General features: G+C 44.8%; 1 long non-coding RNA gene across 1 annotated transcript; it reads right to left on the bottom strand.

The window, feature by feature from the left end:
- Window positions 1–823: 823 nt before the first annotated feature.
- Window positions 824–7,788, bottom strand: LOC118400413 (uncharacterized). The gene is made up of 3 exons (XR_004829009.2): window positions 7,317–7,788; window positions 1,272–1,344; window positions 824–1,097 (listed from the first exon to the last, which is right to left on the bottom strand). It is a non-coding gene; the product is annotated as an uncharacterized LOC118400413 (long non-coding RNA).
- Window positions 7,789–20,457: the final 12,669 nt, after the last annotated feature.

Raw genomic sequence — 20,457 nt, 5'->3', positions numbered from 1 at the left:
ATTTTGAAAACAGCTGTATCCCATCTAGACAAAACCCTCCAAACTGAACCGAGTATACATTGGCCACCGAGGTAAAACCAGATTCAGGTTGGATATTCTCCTGTAGTTTTTCTTACGTCCACCAACAGCATTTAAGGACCGTCTTGTAAGACAGAAAAGCCTCTGATGGTATCTGACCTTAGCATGCTACCCAGGCCCCCAGGTCAATGGGGGTCTGTCTGGAAGCCAGGTGTGTCAGTGACACGGTCCTTCAGGGGGGCAGAGAAGGCAAATTAATATAAAGTCATTTGAGATGAAAATGGACAAACTAAAGGGTGTGGAATATAGAAGGGTAATCGGTGTACATTCTGAACCTTGTTTGAAGTCAGTAGGTCACATGACCAAGGAGCAAATGAAATTCAAATGTAAAAAAAGTTTGTACTTTGTTTACGCTCCCTAACTAATTCAACAAGGAATACAAAATACTGCTCACATTTCCACATTTATTAGCTTTGCAAAGCGAATTAATGTCCATATCGTGAACATATTTGGAGTCTGTAGCTCAAGTGGTTTGAAAGCTATTGAGGTTTGAAAGCACAAATATCTGTCAAATATCCAACCTGAAACTGTCTTTAACTCGGTACATTGGCCGTGTTTGAGAGCACCAAAACGACTGCAGGCTACAGTGTACTGACTGATTTACAAATCACCTTGCATCATAAATAACGACTCATTATTATTTGTAGATCAGTCAGTCACAATTTAAATGTGATACATTATGGTTTTGATCCTCTTGGACAGGGCCACTACTGAAGGAGCTCCTTGGTGAGTGCTCTGTAATCAACAGTAAACAAACAAATAAATATGTAATTCAATATCAAATTCACTTCAGAAACAAGAAAACATTCTTTAAGGATCTTTGAAATGATCAGGTTCTGCAATATCCATCATTTAAATATAAGTATGCAAAAGAGACATTTCAGAGCATACTTTCCCTCTCCACTACATGCCTTTTCAAATTTTCCTCATGCAAAATTCTCACACCTGCAAAGAGTAGTTTGCCTTGGCTGCCACCAGACAATCTATTAGCTCGGCAGTGTGCTGGATGTGGACATGTGCTGAAAGAGAAAATAAATTAAAACAGAGTATTGCAAGATGAAAGTGTTACTTTACAAATATGTTCAAATAGATCAATCCAATATCTCATATGGGGTATACCTTTATTTTTGTAGCACTTCTGAAAGAATTCCCCTAAATCTCGCAATAGTTGAATAGATCATAATGGTTCTCACCATCTGCAGTTCCATGTAAAAATAGGAAGTTCTTGTCCCTCAGATTGACCTCATCATGCAACAAAGATGCAGCCTGAAAATACATGTTTAATTAAGACTCATGTTTTTGGTTCAAAGGAAGACTAAAGGGACAATTTTAGTACATTTGAGAGAGGCTGCTGTCAACATCTTCAGAGTCGTATTTACTGCTATATTGCTGCATTGATTCTCGAAAAAAAGTTGATCATCCATGTTAGATAAAACAGTATTCTGTCTATAGTCACTACTGCAAGTGAGTACCCCAGACATTTGGTGGACTTCTGACACTATATCTTTCCATACAAAGCAATCCTTCTGTTGTCAATGTGGGGCAACTCTAACAACTACTTGTAACAAAGAAGAGTCAGGGGCTCCATCCCTAAGACACACAGACAGAGAAGGGAAGAAAGGAAGTGGAATCAGGTTAGGTGGAGGAGAAGTAAGTACACTGAGGAAGACATTTAGGGAGTTATGGAGCTTTTGTGTTTATGATTATTATGATTTGTACAACACCTGTGATATCGATCTCATTGTTGGGAAATATTAGCTTGTCAACTTAGGTCTATGGTACCATGCCAATTTCTTATCTCAGTGCAGAACACTTAAAGGAATATTTCACCCATATTTCAAAATTACAAATTAGTTTCCTTACCCTGTAAGCAGTCCATGGACAAAGTCTGAAAGCAATCCATTTTTATTTTATTTTCACCTTTATTTAACCAGGTAGGCCTGTTGAGAACAAGTTCTCATTTACAACAGCGACCTGGCCAAGATAAAGCAAAGCAGTGCGACAAAAACAACAACACAGAGTTACACATGGGATAAACAAACGTACAGTCAATAACACAATATAAAAATCTATATACAGTCTGTCCAAATGTATTAAGATTAGGGAGGTAAGGCAATAAATAGGCAATAGTGGCGAAATAATTGCAATTTAGCATTAACACCTGGAGTGATAGATGTGCAGATGATGATGTGCAAGTAGAGATGCTGGGGTGAAAAAGAGCAAAAATAAATAACAATATGGGGATAAGGTAATTGGGTGGGATATTTACAGATGGGCTGTGTACAGGTGCAGTGATCAGTAAGCTGCTCTGACAGTTGATGCTTAAAGTTAGTGAGGGAGATATGTCTCCAGCTTCAGTGATTTTTGCAATTCGGTCCAGTCATTGGCAGCAGAGAACAGGAAGGAAAAGCGGCCAAAGGAGGAGTTGGCTGTGGGGATGAGCAGTGAAATATACCTGCTGGAGCACGTGCTACGGGTGGGTGTTGCTATGGTGACCAGTGAGCTGAGATAAGGCTGGGCTTTACCTAGCAAAGACGTATAGATTACCTGGAGCCAATGGATTTGGTGACGAATATGAAGCAAGGGCCAGCCAATGAGAGAATACAGGTCGCAGTGGTGGGTAGAATATGGGGCTTTGGTGACAAAACAGATGGCACTGTCATAGACTAGATCCAAATTGCTGAGTAGAGTGTTGGAGGCTATTTTGTAAATGACATCGCAGAAGTCAAGGATCGGTAGGATAGTCAGTTTTACGAGGGTATGTTTAGCAGCATGAGTGAAGGAGGCTTTGTTGTGAAATAGGACACCGATTCTAGATTTAATTTTAGATTGGAGATAGATTGGAAGTATTTGTAGTTGTCCATATATTCTAAGTCAGAACCGTCCAGAGTAGTGATGCTAGTCCGGCGGGCAGGTGCGATCGGTTGAAGAGCATGCATTTAGTTTTACTAGCATTTAAGAGCAGTTGGAGGCCACGGAAGGAGTGTTGTATGGCATTGAAGCTCGTCTAGAGGTTAGTTAACACAGTGTCCAAAAAAGGGCTAGAAGTATACAGAATGGTGTTGTCTGCATAGAGGTGGATCAGAGAATCACCAGCAGCAAGAGCGACATCATTGATATATACAGAGAAAAGAGTCGACACGAGAATTGAACCCTGTGGCACCCCCATAGACTGCCAGAGGTCCAGACAACAGGCCCTCCGATTTGACACACTGAACTCTATCTGAGAAGTAGTTGGTGAACCAGGTGAGGCAGTCATTTGGGAAACCAAGGCTGTTGAGCCTGCCGATAAGAATGCAGTGATTGACAGAGTCAAAAGCCATGGCCAGGTCGATGAAGACAGCTGCACAGTACTGACTTTTATCTATGGCGGTTATGATATCGTTTAGGACCTGAAGTGCACCCATGACCAGCTCGGAAACCAGATTGCATAGTGGAGAAGGTACGGTGGGATTCGAAATGGTCAGTGATCTGTTTGTTAACTTGGTTTTTGAAGACTTTGGAAAGGCAGAGATGGATATAGGTCTATAACAGTTTGGGTCTAGAGTGTCTCCCATTTGAAGAGGGGGATGACCACGGCAGCTTTCCAGTCTTTAGGGATCTCAGACGATATGAAAGAGAGGTTGAATAGGCTAGTGATAGGGATTGCAACGATTGCAAAAGATAAGTTTAGAAAGTGCTGGTCAAGGGCAGTCAAGTCTGGAGTTCTACATTTTTTAAATGGGTTATGCTTATTTAAGATGGTGAGGAAAGCACTTTTAAAGAATAATCAGGCATCCTCTACTGACGGGATGAGGTCAATATCCTTCCAAGAAACCCGAGCCAGGTTGATTAGAAAGGCCTGCTCGCTGAAGTGTTTTAGGGAGCGTTTGACAGTGATGAGGGCTGGTCGTGTGAGATTGAGGGCATCCAGCTTAGATTGTAGGACGGCCGGGGTGTTAAGTATATACCAGTTTAGGGCACCTAACAGTACGAACTCTGAAGATAAATGGGGGGCAATCAATTCGCATATGGAGTCCAGGGTACAACTGGGGGCTGAGGGGGGTGGAAAGGTGGAGTTTTAGAAGTAGAAGTAGTAGAAGAACTGTTTGGGTACAAAACTCTGCAGACTATCTCTGCAGTAGATTGCGACCATGCCCCCTTTGGTAGTTCTATCTGTACGGAAAATGTTGTAGTTGGTGATGTACATTTCAGAATTTTTGGTGGGCTTCCTAAGCCAGGATTCAGACACGGCTAGGACATCAGGATTGGCGGAGTGTGCTAAAGCAGTGAATAAAATACGCTTAGGGAGGAGGCTTCTGATGTTAACATGCATGAAACCATGGCATTTACGGTTACAGAAGTCAACAAATGATAGCACCTGGGGAATAGGTGTGGTACTGGGGTCTACAGGGCCTGGGTTAACCTTTACATCACCAGAGGAACAGAGGAGGAGTAGGATAAGGGTACGGCTAAAGACTATAAGAACTTGCCATCTAGTTGGTTTGGAACAGAGAATTAAAGGAGCAGATTTCTGGTCATGGTAGAATAGATTCAGGGCATAATGTACAGACAATGGTATGATAGGATGTGAGTGCAGTGGAGGTAAACCTTGGCGTTGGGTGACGATGAGAGAGGTTTCGTCTCTGGTGGGACCAGTTAAGCCAGGTGAGGTCTCCGCATGTGTGGGGGAATGGGCAGAGCAGGTCAGTTAGGTACATACAGGACCAGAGTTCGAGGCTGGTGCCGACAGATAAACAAAATGAGGTACCGTGTTATTGAAACAGTCCAGGGGGAATCAGCTGTGTAGCCGAGTGATCTCAGGGTCCAAAGAACAGCAATAGGTGAGTCAGAGAGCCGTTCAGTAGTAAGTACTACACTAGGCGAGTGGGACACACAGCGCTTAAAAAGCTAGCGGGCCGGGGCAAGAAGATGGGTCTTCGGCGACATTGCAATGGAAAAGCCCGTTGGGACCACATCGGGCGACCACCAGTTGTGATGGATCGGCGGGGCTCCGCGTTGACAACAAAGTTTCCAGGCCAATTGACAAAAGAGGTATTGTAGCCCTAGAATTAGCTGGTATATGGGGCTAGCTTGTGGCTAGCTCAAGGTTAACTGGTGCTTGCTTCGGGAAAGAGGTGTTAGCTAACAGTAGCCACCCGGTAGCAGCTAGCTAGCTGTGATGATCCGGTGTAATGATCCAGAGCGGCAGGAATCCGGTGATAGGGAGAAGCAGTCTGATATGCTCTGGGTTGATATCACGCTGTGCAGACTGGCATGCATTGTCCGAGCTAAAAGGTGAAGACCGCTAGCCGTGACAAACAAAGACTAGTAGCTAGTTAGCTGGCGAGCTCCTGATGGAGGTTCCAGTTATAAGGAATAAAAATAGCAGATCCGTACCACATTTGGGTGAGGCGGGTTGCAGGAAAGTATATTTAGGTCGTAGATAGAAAGTGAGATTAAAATGTATACCGAGAAGGAAAAAAACCTGTCTATTTACACGGAATAAGACACGGATAAGACACAGACAAACACAACTCATGACTGACTGCTACATCATCTTGGAAAGTCATCTTGGACAGCAATCCATGCTTTGGTTTATTATCTCTGGCACGGTTTTAAAATGTATTTGTGGCACAAATCCCATTCAAGTCATGCGACCGATATTACCATTTTTCGCGCATCATGTTCAAATCATAAAACGTTAGCATTTGGAATCAATGCCAAAGCATCGATTGCTGTCATACCTTGTCCATACAGTGCATAAAGGGTAAGGAAACCAATGTGTCATAATTTGAACTATCCCTTTAAAGTTTGCATTAGTGCTTAATGTTTTTACATGATGATGAGAGGATGTAGGCTTTCTTCATACCCCTGCGGTAGACCCAGCTTTAGATGTACATGGTAAGTCATAATGCGTTTTCTAAGAAAAAGGGTGTTTTCCTCAGTGTTTACAGAACCACAGTGGTCAGCTGTGAGGGTTTTGTAGCATATGATGGGGAGCTGTTTGCCCACCAGGGCCAGAGACAGGGGCCTGTTGTCTTCCAGAGCTGTGTACCCTGAGAGAACAACACTCAGTTTGCATCCCACATGGCACCTTATTCCCTTTACAGTGCACTATATAGGGAGAAGTGTACCGTTTGGGACATATCTTCACAATGACTGAATACTGAACATGAAACATCTGGCTGAACTAACAACCATTCAAGTGTTCGAGGGCTACAGCTGCCGACAATGTAAGACATCTTACATACTTACATACATATCTTACACATACTTGATTGTGCTCAATCTCAACCTCTTTGCTCAGACAATATATTGTCAAGTAGCTAATTCCCTTTGTACATGGAGTAAAGGACAGTAGGAAGACTATAGTCAAACAGTGTTCAATGTTATCTGCCACAAACACATACTCCTTCCTAGCTAGACCTGCCCATCCCATTTGTTCAGATGCATTGAGTAAAAATGGAATGTGGGGCCGGACATCTTGGAAGCATGTATATATAGCTCAATGCTGACATCTAGTGGACATATTGAGACATAAAAAACAACCTGAGCAGTGCTCACTGAAAAGTTCTATGGTGCTGTGGACAGTCACTCTGAATATGCCAGGGCCAACAACAAAGAGACATCAAGATTGACATAAAAATTAAAGAAAGAGAAAAAGAGAGATGGAGAGAAAGAGATTCACCCAAGCAGTGGAGAATAAAGTGCATTGTGGCTGGGGTTGAACTGTGGCCTGTAGAAACGGTAGGTCTCTGAGAGAGTGCAAGACAGTAAGACTGGTAAGACAGTGTCTTTGGGAGAATCCCCAGACGTTCACACTGAGGGAAAGGAACAGTGAATAGAAAGCATTTAGACTGAACTATGTAAACATTTCTTATGGACCCGAGTTACTCCCCACCAGTGGCAATTTTAGCATGTAAATCTTGGTGGTGCAAAATAAAAAATGTGGGATGCATGCCAGCAAAGCCACAACACTAAACAATACAAAAATTGCACTATAATGGTGCCAACAAACTGTTAGGGCCTACATAAAGCTGTCCCAACAGCAGAATCCCAACAGCACTCCCAAAACCTTGTCAATGCTACAGCTGTTTTTTTTTACGCGTTAATTAAGATTTGAATTTGACACGTCAAATAACACAATTCAATTCTAGAATGTGTGTGCTGAATTTTCACGTGCAAGCCAGGCGCCACCACTACTATCAGTAGCACTGTTAAAGATGTACAAATAAAGTTAGTAAACAAGCACACACCTGCCAGGAACGATGTTTACAATACCGCGTTGGTGAAAATAGACCAAGTTATTAGGGTGAGGCACATGGGCTACTAACAGCTTACTACACAACATACACTTAGTATTACTTTTTAGCTACATGATACATATCTCTGGCATCCTACATAATTGATGAAGCAGCATAAGACATTTTTGGACTGTGATGTGCTTTATTTAACAGGAAAGTGGCGCGGCGGTCCTTCGTGGGCAAAATTTGTAATCAAAGAGAAAGATGCCGGATTTACAATTCCGAGTTAAATAACCGTTCAAAACATATTTTCCCAGTTTGAGCTGTTTATTCCCGAATTCCCTGGTGCAATGCTTGCAGTAAGCCACTGTCACCGATTCCTTACAAACCACTCATTGTTGAATTTGCGATCTCCAAATTGTTGTGTAATGTTTATGGCCGATGAGCACCGATACGTTTTATCTATATTTTCTCTTCATATGACAAGGATTAAAAAGGATTTGCCAGTAGACTTGTTTCATGATGATGACTGCTAGCTAAGATTGTGTAAGTAAGATGTTGACATGATCAGTCCAATCAAAGCTACTGTACATAGTATAACGTGATTTGACGTAATTTCTGTGGCCAATGACCTTGAGCTTTATTGGAAGGGCACTTGTAATATAACTAACTCTATGGCAGGATCCAAAGTGCTGAAATGTTGAACGCCTACCCTTTCTAAAGACTTAAACTTGGCGATTGCGCAAGGTCCCCATGAGTGACAGAATACTGAGCCAATCCCAGCGCAATGCTCGTATTTTCTGCTGGCCTGCCCCACCACCATAGAAAGCACTGAACTAGGCTGAAAAAACCTGCATTTAGAAGCTGCCTTACTCAAGAAAACAAAAAAGAGACCATGTTTGTATGTGACTTTATTAACTAAACTATCTACATATTTTTTTTACATTGTTTGCAAACTGATATGTGACAAGTATTAATGCCAAAATAGCACGCAAAAACAGGCAAGCCCCCCCAACAAAAATACACCAGCCCTGAATGACGGGTTGCCACAGCTCCTGACCAAGATACTTTACCAGGATACATTCTGGACTTGTGCCTAGAGTTTTCCCTGGTCAGATCTCATGTTCAGGAAAAAACATATGGATATATTTATGGATTGTGGTATAATTAATTAATTCATGTGCTGTGGATACATAAATGCCAGCTGCAGTCTCACCAGCAGATGTTAGTGATTTGCAAAACCCTTTACTCCTCCTACATTTTCTCTGCATCTTTATCCAGTCCACAAAGTGACAACAATCCCAGTGCCCTGATGTCAGGAACGTGGAGATATGGGAGAAGTCAAAGGCTTCAGGAAGAGGGAAATTGAGTTAGAGAGAGAGAAGGGGGGACAAGCCAAGGACACAGAGACCATGGGAGATAAAGCAGGGTAGATACGGTTGAAACACAACTCTGACCTGAGCAAGGAGGACAGCTATGTGTTGATACTCTCTGCACCCCCCTTGTACTGCGGCAGAGTGACATAGAACACAGAACCAGCTCTAGAGAAGAGAGGCAGCTCCTGTTGGCCGGAAAGAGTAACTTTCACAGTTATTGGTTGTCATACACTATCTAGGGCCGAGCGGCTTTCTTGTCAACGTGACCTGACCACAACCAAAGGGGCCCAGAGTTTTTCCTGGTCAAGCCACGTGGTCAGGAGAGAAACTGTGGACCCTAATCATCTCGACTCATTCCCATTACTTAACACTACCTATTTTACAAATATATAAACGCAACATACAACAATTTAAACAGTTTTACTGAGTTACAGTTCATATAAGGAAATTAGTCAATTGAAATACATTCATTAGGCGTAATCTATGGATTTCACATGACTGGGCAGGGGCGCAGCCTTGGGTGGGCCTGGGAGGGCATAGGACCACTCACTTGGGAGCCAGGCCCACTCACTGGGTAGCCAGGCTCTGCCAATCAGAATTTGTTTTTCCACACAAAAGGGCTTTATTACAGACATAAATACTCCTCAGTTTCATCAACTGTCTGGGTGTCTGGTCTCAGATGATCCCACAGGTGAAGAAGCTGGATGTGGAGGTCCTGGGCTGGGGTGGGGTGGTTACACGTGGTCTGCGGTTGTCAGGCCGGTTGAACATAATGCCAAATTCTTGAAAACTAAGTTGGAGGCGGCTCATGGTAGAGAAATTAACATAATTCTCTGGCAACAGCTCTGGTGGACATTTCTGCAGTCAGCATTCCAATTGCAAGCTCCCTCAGAATTGAGACATCTGTGGCATTGTGTTGTGTGACAACTGCACATTTAAGAGTGGCCTTTTATTGTCCCCAGCACCTGTGTAATCATGATGCTGTTTAATCAGATTCTTGATATGCCACACCTGTCAGGTGGATGGATTCTCTTGGCAAAGGATAAATGCTCACGAACAGCGATGTAAACAGATTTGTGCACAACATTTGAGAGAAATAATATTTTTGTGCATATGGACATTTCTTTTATTTCAGCTCATAAAACATGGGACCAACACTTTTAATGTTGCGTTTATATTTTTGTTCTGTATAGTATTCCTCTGTCTCCCTCAAAGTCCCATTGGAATAAATGTATTCAGTTTTCATTAAGCCACATTCATTTAATTGAATATAATCACTTAATGATTAGAATAGGTAATTTCTCCCCCTCAGGGTTCTTACTTGTCCAGTGAAACTAAAACCAGGAGATGATAATTGAGAAGTGTTCTCAATGCTTTTATACAGACTAAAGTCTCTACATATAATGAAGGTTGCATACTGTGCTGAAACACAGGAAGTTTTCCCATTTCTTATAAAATGTCTGTCAATAAATTCAGCCTTTTGGTTGATGTTGGTTAAAGTAATCAGTAGACTGACTTTACTTGTGGTTGTGTTTACCAGACCCCCATGGTCATTTTGCACTTCTGTGGGGGTTGCAACAGAAAAAAGGAATTACATTGCATCTTACAGTCCTCCATGAATAAAACTTAATTCAACATTTTGAGGGAATAGCTGATTTATTCACTCATACACTTTATATCAGTGACAACCAATAAACAGTCATGCATCCACATAGAGCTGCTAGGAATTGATGTGGATCTAATCCCTATATAACGGATCAGTGTATCATCACCTGTGAGCAGACTCCAGTGGTTGCCTCACACACAGAGACAATAGAATGGTTCTGGACCCGGTTTAACCAACACACAGCCAGCCAGGTCCAACTGGTCCACTTCACTATGGAGACGTAATGACGACAGACAGACAGACAGACAGAGACAGACAGACAGACAGACAGACAGACAGACAGACAGACAGACAGACAGACAGACAGACAGACAGACAGACAGACGAGAAACACAAAGATGTAAGTCTGAAAAAACTATGTACCTATTGAGAGATAAAGCACACATATGTAAACTAGTACATACAGTACCTGCTTTTGAGTGAGACTGGATTAGTCATCCTCGGAGTGTGAGTAGGGCTGAAGACATTTACCATGTAAAGAGTAACTACTGGGATATTATCTCAAATAATCACATTGTCCAAAGACATTCTGTATTGACCTCAATTCATCTTAGTATAGCCTCTGTCAAGAGATTCATGGCACAGGAGATGTCCTTGAAATCAAAGTTAAAGTGTACAGAAGTAGTCTTTGTTTACATTATTATTGTAAGTTTCACCTTGGGGTACGGATAGTAGGCTCCTGAGTGGTATGCCCCTCCAGTGAAATGATGGATCCCCACATAGGGTGGGTGTGTGTGGTTGATGGACAAGTACGCCAGACGGATCCCGTGTCCAACCACCAGTATGCAGGTTACGCCTGGAGGATCTCCTCGTGAAAGACATGCCCACCAGTAAGCAGGGTACGCCTGGAGGATCTCCTCATGAAAGACATGACCACCAGTAAGCAGGGTACGCCTGGAGGATCTCCTCGTGAAAGACATGCCCACCAGTAAGCAGGGTACGCCTGGAGGATCTCCTCGTGAAAGACATGACCACCAGTAAGCAGGGTACGCCTGGAGGATCTCCTCATGAAAGACATGACCACCAGTAAGCAGGGTACGCCTGGAGGATCTCCTCGTGAAAGACATGACCACCAGTAAGCAGGGTACGCCTGGAGGATCTCCTCGTGAAAGACATGACCACCAGTAAGCAAGGTACGCCTGGAGGATCTCCTCGTGAAAGACATGACCACCAGTAAGCAGGGTACGCCTGGAGGATCTCCTCGTGAAAGACATGACCACCAGTAAGCAGGGTACGCCTGGAGGATCTCCTCGTGAAAGACATGACCACCAGTAAGCAGGGTACGCCTGGAGGATCTCCTCGTGAAAGACATGACCACCAGTAAGCAGGGTACGCCTGGAGGATCTCCTCATGAAAGACATGACCACCAGTAAGCAGGTTACGCCTGGAGGATCTCCTCGTGAAAGACATGACCACCAGTAAGCAGGGTACGCCTGGAGGATCTCCTCGTGAAAGACATGACCACCAGTAAGCAAGGTACGCCTGGAGGATCTCCTCGTGAAAGACATGACCACCAGTAAGCAAGGTACGCCTGGAGGATCTCCTCGTGAAAGACATGACCACCAGTAAGCAGGGTACGCCTGGAGGATCTCCTCGTGAAAGACATGACCACCAGTAAGCAGGGTACGCCTGGAGGATCTCCTCGTGAAAGACATGACCACCAGTAAGCAAGGTACGCCTGGAGGATCTCCTCGTGAAAGACATGACCACCAGTAAGCAAGGTACGCCTGGAGGATCTCCTCGTGAAAGACATGACCACCAGTAAGCAAGGTACGCCTGGAGGATCTCCTCGTGAAAGACATGACCACCAGTAAGCAGGGTACGCCTGGAGGATCTTCTCGTGAAAGACATGACCACCAGTAAGCAGGGTACGCCTGGAGGATCTCCTCGTGAAAGACATGACCACCAGTAAGCAGGGTACGCCTGGAGGATCTCCTCATGAAAGACATGACCACCAGTAAGCAGGGTACGCCTGGAGGATCTCCTCGTGAAAGACATGACCACCAGTAAGCAGGGTACGCCTGGAGGATCTCCTCGTGAAAGACATGACCACCAGTAAGCAAGGTACGCCTGGAGGATCTCCTCGTGAAAGACATGACCACCAGTAAGCAGGGTACGCCTGGAGGATCTCCTCGTGAAAGACATGACCACCAGTAAGCAGGGTACGCCTGGAGGATCTCCTCGTGAAAGACATGACCACCAGTAAGCAGGGTACGCCTGGAGGATCTCCTCGTGAAAGACATGACCACCAGTAAGCAGGGTACGCCTGGAGGATCTCCTCATGAAAGACATGACCACCAGTAAGCAGGTTACGCCTGGAGGATCTCCTCGTGAAAGACATGACCACCAGTAAGCAGGGTACGCCTGGAGGATCTCCTCGTGAAAGACATGACCACCAGTAAGCAAGGTACGCCTGGAGGATCTCCTCGTGAAAGACATGACCACCAGTAAGCAAGGTACGCCTGGAGGATCTCCTCGTGAAAGACATGACCACCAGTAAGCAGGGTACGCCTGGAGGATCTCCTCGTGAAAGACATGACCACCAGTAAGCAGGGTACGCCTGGAGGATCTCCTCGTGAAAGACATGACCACCAGTAAGCAAGGTACGCCTGGAGGATCTCCTCGTGAAAGACATGACCACCAGTAAGCAAGGTACGCCTGGAGGATCTCCTCGTGAAAGACATGACCACCAGTAAGCAGGGTACGCCTGGAGGATCTTCTCGTGAAAGACATGACCACCAGTAAGCAAGGTACGCCTGGAGGATCTCCTCATGAAAGACATGACCACCAGTAAGCAGGGTACGCCTGGAGGATCTCCTCGTGAAAGACATGACCACCAGTAAGCAAGGTACGCCTGGAGGATCTCCTCATGAAAGACATGACCACCAGTAAGCAGGGTACGCCTGGAGGATCTCCTCGTGAAAGACATGACCACCAGTAAGCAGGGTACGCCTGGAGGATCTCCTCGTGAAAGACATGACCACCAGTAAGCAGGGTACGCCTGGAGGATCTCCTCATGAAAGACATGACCACCAGTAAGCAGGGTACGCCTGGAGGATCTCCTCGTGAAAGACATGACCACCAGTAAGCAGGGTACGCCTGGAGGATCTCCTCGTGAAAGACATGACCACCAGTAAGCAAGGTACGCCTGGAGGATCTCCTCGTGAAAGACATGACCACCAGTAAGCAAGGTACGCCTGGAGGATCTCCTCGTGAAAGACATGACCACCAGTAAGCAGGGTACGCCTGGAGGATCTCCTCGTGAAAGACATGACCACCAGTAAGCAGGGTACGCCTGGAGGATCTCCTCGTGAAAGACATGACCACCAGTAAGCAGGGTACGCCTGGAGGATCTCCTCGTGAAAGACATGACCACCAGTAAGCAGGGTACGCCTGGAGGATCTCCTCGTGAAAGACATGACCACCAGTAAGCAGGGTACGCCTGGAGGATCTCCTCGTGAAAGACATGACCACCAGTAAGCAGGGTACGCCTGGAGGATCTCCTCGTGAAAGACATGACCACCAGTAAGCAGGGTACGCCTGGAGGATCTCCTCGTGAAAGACATGACCACCAGTAAGCAGGGTACGCCTGGAGGATCTCCTCGTGAAAGACATGACCACCAGTAAGCAGGGTACGCCTGGAGGATCTCCTCGTGAAAGACATGACCACCAGTAAGCAGGGTACGCCTGGAGGATCTCCTCGTGAAAGACATGACCACCAGTAAGCAGGGTACGCCTGGAGGATCTCCTCTGGAAACACATGACATTTTTTTTTTTTTTTCACCTTTATTTAACCAGGTAGGCTAGTTGAGAACAAGTTCTCATTTGCAACTGCGACATAACAGTTAACATACAGTACCAGGTGTAATGGGCCCATCTATGTTGTATACAGACTATAGCGCAACAGGTCTTAGTATAGATTGTGATAAGAATGTCATGTCTCTACATGGGAACTTCATTTGTGATGTCAGGCACTTTCAAGTACACCACATTCATTTGCATTGCATATTATAGATTGATTATTATTTATGAGTTGTAGTATGACAAAATATATATAAGCAATGTCTATGTTGTTGTTTTGTCAGGTAGACACCAACAGGAAAGCACAAACGAGGCAGGCTAAAAATAACATGGCGACAAACAGTTGTGGCTGAGCAGGAAGAGATGGGTCTCTCATGGGATAGGGTACAAGCTGTGGCCAAAGACAGACTCCATTGGTAGAAGATTGTTGCGACCTATAAGTAAGTAAGCATGATTTTACTTTACAGAGGCAGCGTCTCTCTCACCCTCATATGTCCAGTCTGACAGCCCGTTGATAACAGGCCCACTGCCTGTAGTGGTGAGCCGTACAGGACCGCTGTACACACCCGCCTGGTAGTAGAGATTATTCTGAAAGATGTAGATCTGCCAAAATAACAGTGCCTATGTTAGTCAATGTGAATACAACATACACCTATTAATATACAGTAGTAGAGGATCCACTGAAACATGGGCAAAAAAATAGCATTTCTTTGGCTGCATTTGGGCCGTTGGCTGTATGTTGTGCACCCCTGCCTTAGGGCCTCACCAGTTGATTTCCATGAGGACCCCAGACAGCGTACTGAAAAGCAGATGGCTTCACTCTGTGTTGGTGTAGCTCAAGGAAGTCCATGACACATACACACAATAACACAAATGCATGAGAATATCCACACAAACACATGCATATACAAGTAGTTTCATCTGAGACATGGTCTTGGCTGAAGTAAACCACAAAATGACTTGATTAACTGTTATTCATCCTATTACATTTGGATGTGTTGGATTGGATTGATTGCACGATATAGGAATATATTACCATGCTATCAATAATAATTATCCCGTCCCCTCACTGTAAATGGCATAGGAGGCTGAAAAGGATTTTGAGAACACCTGTCAAGGGCAATCAAATCAACAATAAAAGACACTACGCAGTATGTCAGTCCAAATAGTTTCCATATATAGTTAGCATGGATAGAATGATAACTCAGTTAGTTAGCGGCTGGTGACACATATTTTATATTCTTTAAATAGAAGAGATGCATTGTGGCGTTTTCAAGTATCTAAGAGTAAAACACACATACAGGCTTGTTTTCGAATTGCTGTGCGTTTTGTTGCCAACCTATTTTGCTACCTGACAACTTTACGGGTTTCACTTTTTAATTACCGTTCATATATTTATTTTTTCCTCAACTTTTTCACTCCGGACGCTTTATCTGGACACGATTCGTCAGGACCTCCAACAGCCGAAGCTAAGTAGTAACATTAACATGATGCCTTCTAATTGCAGCCGCTGTGCTCGCCTTACGGCGAGGATAGCTGTACTGCAAGCCCAGCTTCAGACGCAATCGTTAGGCAAGGGTAATTTCAGTGTAGGAAAGGATGAAACAGCGTCTGTGCCACCAGTAAGTACAGATAGTAGTATAAATCCCCTGGCACAGTCCCCGCAGCCGGACAACTTTCTCACGGTTTCTGGAAGGAAATGCTGTAGGAATGCTCAACCGGTGTCGCTCATTCAGCAGACAGAAACTTTCAACCGGTTCTCCCCATTAAGCAGCGGCTCGGTGTCAGAGACCGAGTCTTCTCTGGCCTCTACTCCTCCCGTTACGGGGTCTGAGACGCCGAAGCTTCCCACCATTAGCTCTGACAAATTGAAAACTCTAGTCATTGGCGACTCCATTACCCGCAGTATTAGACTTAAAGCGAATCATCCAGCGATCATACACTGTTTACCCGGGGGCAGGGCTACCGACGTTAAGGCTAATCTGAAGATGGTGCTGGCTAAAGCTAAAACTGGCGAGTGTAGAGAGTATAGAGATATTGTTATCCACGTCGGCACCAACGATGTTAGGATGAAACTGCATATCAGCTAGAAAGATGTGTCGGCATCGAGTAATTGTCTCTGGCCCCCTCCCAGTTAGGGGGAGTGATGAGCTCTACAGCAGAGTCTCACAACTCAATCGCTGGTTGAAAACTGTTTTCTGCCCCTCCCAAAAGATAGAATTTGTAGATAATTGGCCCTCTTTCTGGGACTCACCCACAAACAGGACCAAGCCTGACCTGCTGAGGAGTGACGGACTCCATCCTAGCTGGAGGGGTGCTCTCATCTTATCTGCCAACATAGACAGGGCTCTAACTCCTCTAGCTCCACAATGAAATAGGGTGCAGGCCAGGCAGCAGACTATTAGCCAGCCTGCCAGCATAGTGGAGTCTGCCACTAGCATAGTCAGTGTAGTCAGCTCAGCTATCACCATTGAGACCGTGTCTGTGCCTCGACCTAGGTTGGGCAAAACTAAACATGGCGGTGTTCGCTTTAGCAATCTCACTAGGATAAAGACCACCTCCATTCCTGTCATTACTGAAAGAGATCATGATACCTCACATCTCAAAATAGGGCTACTTAATGTTAGATCCCTTACTTCAAAGGCAATTATAGTCAATGAACTAATCACTGATCATAATCTTGATGTGATTGGCCTGACTGAAACATGGCTTAAGCCTGATGAATTTACTGTGTTAAATGAGGCCTCACCTCCTGGCTACACTAGTGACCATATCCCCGTGCATCCCGCAAAGGCGGAGGTGTTGCTAACATTTACGATAGCAAATTTCAATTTACAAAAAAAAAAATGACGTTTTCGTCTTTTGAGCTTCTAGTCATGAAATCTATGAAGCCTACTCAATCACTTTTTATAGCTACTGTTTACAGGCCTCCTGGGCCATATACAGCGTTTCTCACTGAGTTCCCTGAATTCCTATCAGACCTTGTAGTCATTGCAGATAATATTCTAATCTTTGGTGACTTTAATATTCACATGGAAAAGTCCACAGACCCACTCCAAAAGGCTTTTGGAGCCATCATCGACTCAGTGGGTTTTGTCCAACATGTCTCTGGACCCACTCACTGTCACAGTCATACATACGCTGGACCTAGTTTTGTCCCATGGAATAAATGTTGTGGATCTTAATGTTTTTCCTCATAATCCTGGACTATCGGACCACCATTTTATTACGTTTGCAATTGCAACAAATAATCTGCTCAGACCCCAACCAAGGAACATCAAAAGTCGTGCTATAAATTCACAGACAACACAAAGATTCCTTGATGCCCTTCCAGACTCCCTCTGCCTACCCAAGGACGCCAGAGGACAAAAATCTGTTAACCACCTAACTGAGGATCTCAATTTAACCTTGCGCAATACCCTAGATGCAGTTGCACCCCTAAAAACTAAAAAAATGTCTCATAAGAAACTAGCTCCCTGGTACACAGAAAATACCCGAGCTCTGAAGCAAGCTTCCAGAAAATTGGAACGGAAATGGCGCCACACCAAACTGGAAGTCTTCCGACTAGCTTGGAAGGACGGTACCGTGCAGTACCGAAGAGCCCTTACTGCTGCTCGATCGTCCTATTTTTCTAACTTAATTGAGGAAAATAAGAACAATCCGAAATTCCTTTTTGATACTGTGGCAAAGCTAACTAAAAGCAGCATTCCCCAAGAGAGGATGACTTTCACTTTAGCAGTGATAAATTCATGAACTTCTTTGAGGAAAAGATTATGATTATTAGAAAGCAAATTACGGACTCCTCTTTAAACCTGCGTATTCCTCCAAACCTCAGTTGTCCTGAGTCTGCACAACTCTGCCAGGACCTAGGATCAAGAGAGAGGCTCAAGTGTTTTAGTACTATATCTCTTGACACAATGATGAAAATAATCATGGCCTCTAAACCTTCAAGCTGTATACTGGACCCTATTCCAACTAAACTACTGAAAGAGCTGCTTCCTGTGCTTGGCCCTCCTATGTTGAACATAATAAACGGCTCTCTATCCACTGGATGTGTACCAAACTCACTAAAAGTGGCAGTAATAAAGCCTCTCTTGAAAAAGCCAAACCTTGACCCAGAAAATATAAAAAACTATCGGCCTATATCGAATCTTCCATTCCTCTCAAAGATTTTAGAGAAGGCTGTTGCGCAGCAACTCACTGCCTTCCTGAAGACAAACAATGTATACGAAATGCTTCAGTCTGGTTTTAGACCCCATCATAGCACTGAGACGGCACTTGTGAAGGTGGTAAATGACATTTTAATGGCATCGGACCGAGCTCTGCATCTGTCCTCGTGCTCCTAGACCTTAGTGCTGCTTTTGATACCATCGATCACCACATTCTTTTGGAGAGATTGGAAACCCAAATTGGTCTACACGGACATGTTCTGGCCTGGTTTAGGTCTTATCTGTCGGAAAGATATCAGTTTGTCTATGTGAATGGTTTGTCCTCTGACAAATCAACTGTACATTTCGGTGTTCCTCAAGGTTCTGTTTTAGGACCACTATTGTTTTCACTATATATTTTACCTCTTGGGGATGTTATTCGAAAACATAATGTAAACTTTCACTGCTATGCGGATGACACACAGCTGTACATTTCAATGAAACATGGTGAAGCCCCAAAATTGCCCTCGCTAGAAGCATGTGTTTCAGACATAAGGAAGTGGATGGCTGCAAACTTTCTACTATTAAACTCGGACAAAACAGAGATGCTTGTTCTAGGTCCCAAGAAACAAAGAGATCTTCTGTTGAATCTGACAATTAATCTTAATGGTTGTACAGTCGTCTCAAATAAAACTGTGAAGGACCTCGGCGTTACTCTGGACCCTGATCTCTCTTTTGAAGAACATATCAAGACCATTTCGAGGACAGCTTTTTTCCATCTACGTAACATTGCAAAAATCAGAAACTTTCTGTCCAAAAATGATGCAGAAAAATTAATCCATGCTTTTGTCACTTCTAGGTTAGACTACTGCAATGCTCTATTTTCCGGCTACCCGGATAAAGCACTAAATAAACTTCAGTTAGTGCTAAATACGGCTGCTAGAATCCTGACTAGAACCAAAAAAAAATTTGATCATATTACTCCAGTGCTAGCCTCTCTACACTGGCTTCCTGTCAAAGCAAGGGCTGATTTCAAGGTTTTACTGCTAACCTACAAAGCATTACATGGGCTTGCTCCTACCTACCTCTCTGATTTGGTCCTGCCGTACATACCTACACGTACGCTACGGTCACAAGACGCAGGCCTCCTAATTGTCCCTAGAATTTCTAAGCAAACAGCTGGAGGCAGGGCTTTCTCCTATAGAGCTCCATTTTTATGGAACGGTCTGCCTACCCATGTCAGAGACGCAAACTCGGTCTCAACCTTTAAGTCTTTACTGAAGACTCATCTCTTCAGTGGGTCATATGATTGAGTGTAGTCTGGCCCAGGAGTGGGAAGGTGAACGGAAAGGCTCTGGAGCAACGAACCGCCCTTGCTGTCTCTGCCTGGCCGGTTCCCCTCTTTCCACTGGGATTCTCTGCCTCTAACCCTGTTACGGGGCTGAGTCACTGGCTTGCTGGGGCTCTCTCGTGCCGTCCCTGGGGGTGCGTCACCTGGGTGGGTTGATTCACTGTTGTGGTCGGCCTGTCTGGGTTGCCCCCCCCTTGGGTTGTACCGTGGCGGAGATCTTTGTGGGCTATACTCGGCCTTGTCTCAGGATGGTAAGTTGGTGGTTGAAGATATCCCTCTAGTGGTGTGGGGGCTGTGCTTTGGCAAAGTGGGTGGGGTTATATCCTTCCTGTTTGGCCCTGTCCGGGGTGTCCTCGGATGGGGCCACAGTGTCTCCTGACCCCTCCTGTCTCAGCCTCCAGTATTTATGCTGCAGTAGTTTATGTGTCGGGGGCTAGGGTCAGTTTGTTATATCTGGAGTACTTCTCCTGTCCTATTCGGTGTCCTGTGTGAATCTAAGTGTGCGTTCTCTAATTCTCTCCTTCTCTCTTTCTTTCTCTCTCTCGGAGGACCTGAGCCCTAGGACCATGCCCCAGGACTACCTGACATGATGACTCCTTGCTGTCCCCAGTCCACCTGGCCATGCTGCTGCTCCAGTTTCAACTGGCCTGGGCCCTAGGACCATGTCCCAGGACTACCTGACATGAGGACTCCTTGCTGTCCCCAGTCCACCTGGCCATGCTCCTGCTCCAGTTTCAACTGTTCTGCCTTACTATTATTCAACCATGCTGGTCATTTATGAACATTTGAACATCTTGGCCACGTTCTGTTA

The sequence above is a fragment of the Oncorhynchus keta genome, chromosome 21 (genome assembly GCF_023373465.1).
Source record: "Oncorhynchus keta strain PuntledgeMale-10-30-2019 chromosome 21, Oket_V2, whole genome shotgun sequence".
Taxonomy (NCBI): domain Eukaryota; kingdom Metazoa; phylum Chordata; class Actinopteri; order Salmoniformes; family Salmonidae; genus Oncorhynchus; species Oncorhynchus keta.
Note: the sequence above shows the minus strand (reverse complement) of the source record. Positions and strands in the feature narration are given on the sequence as shown.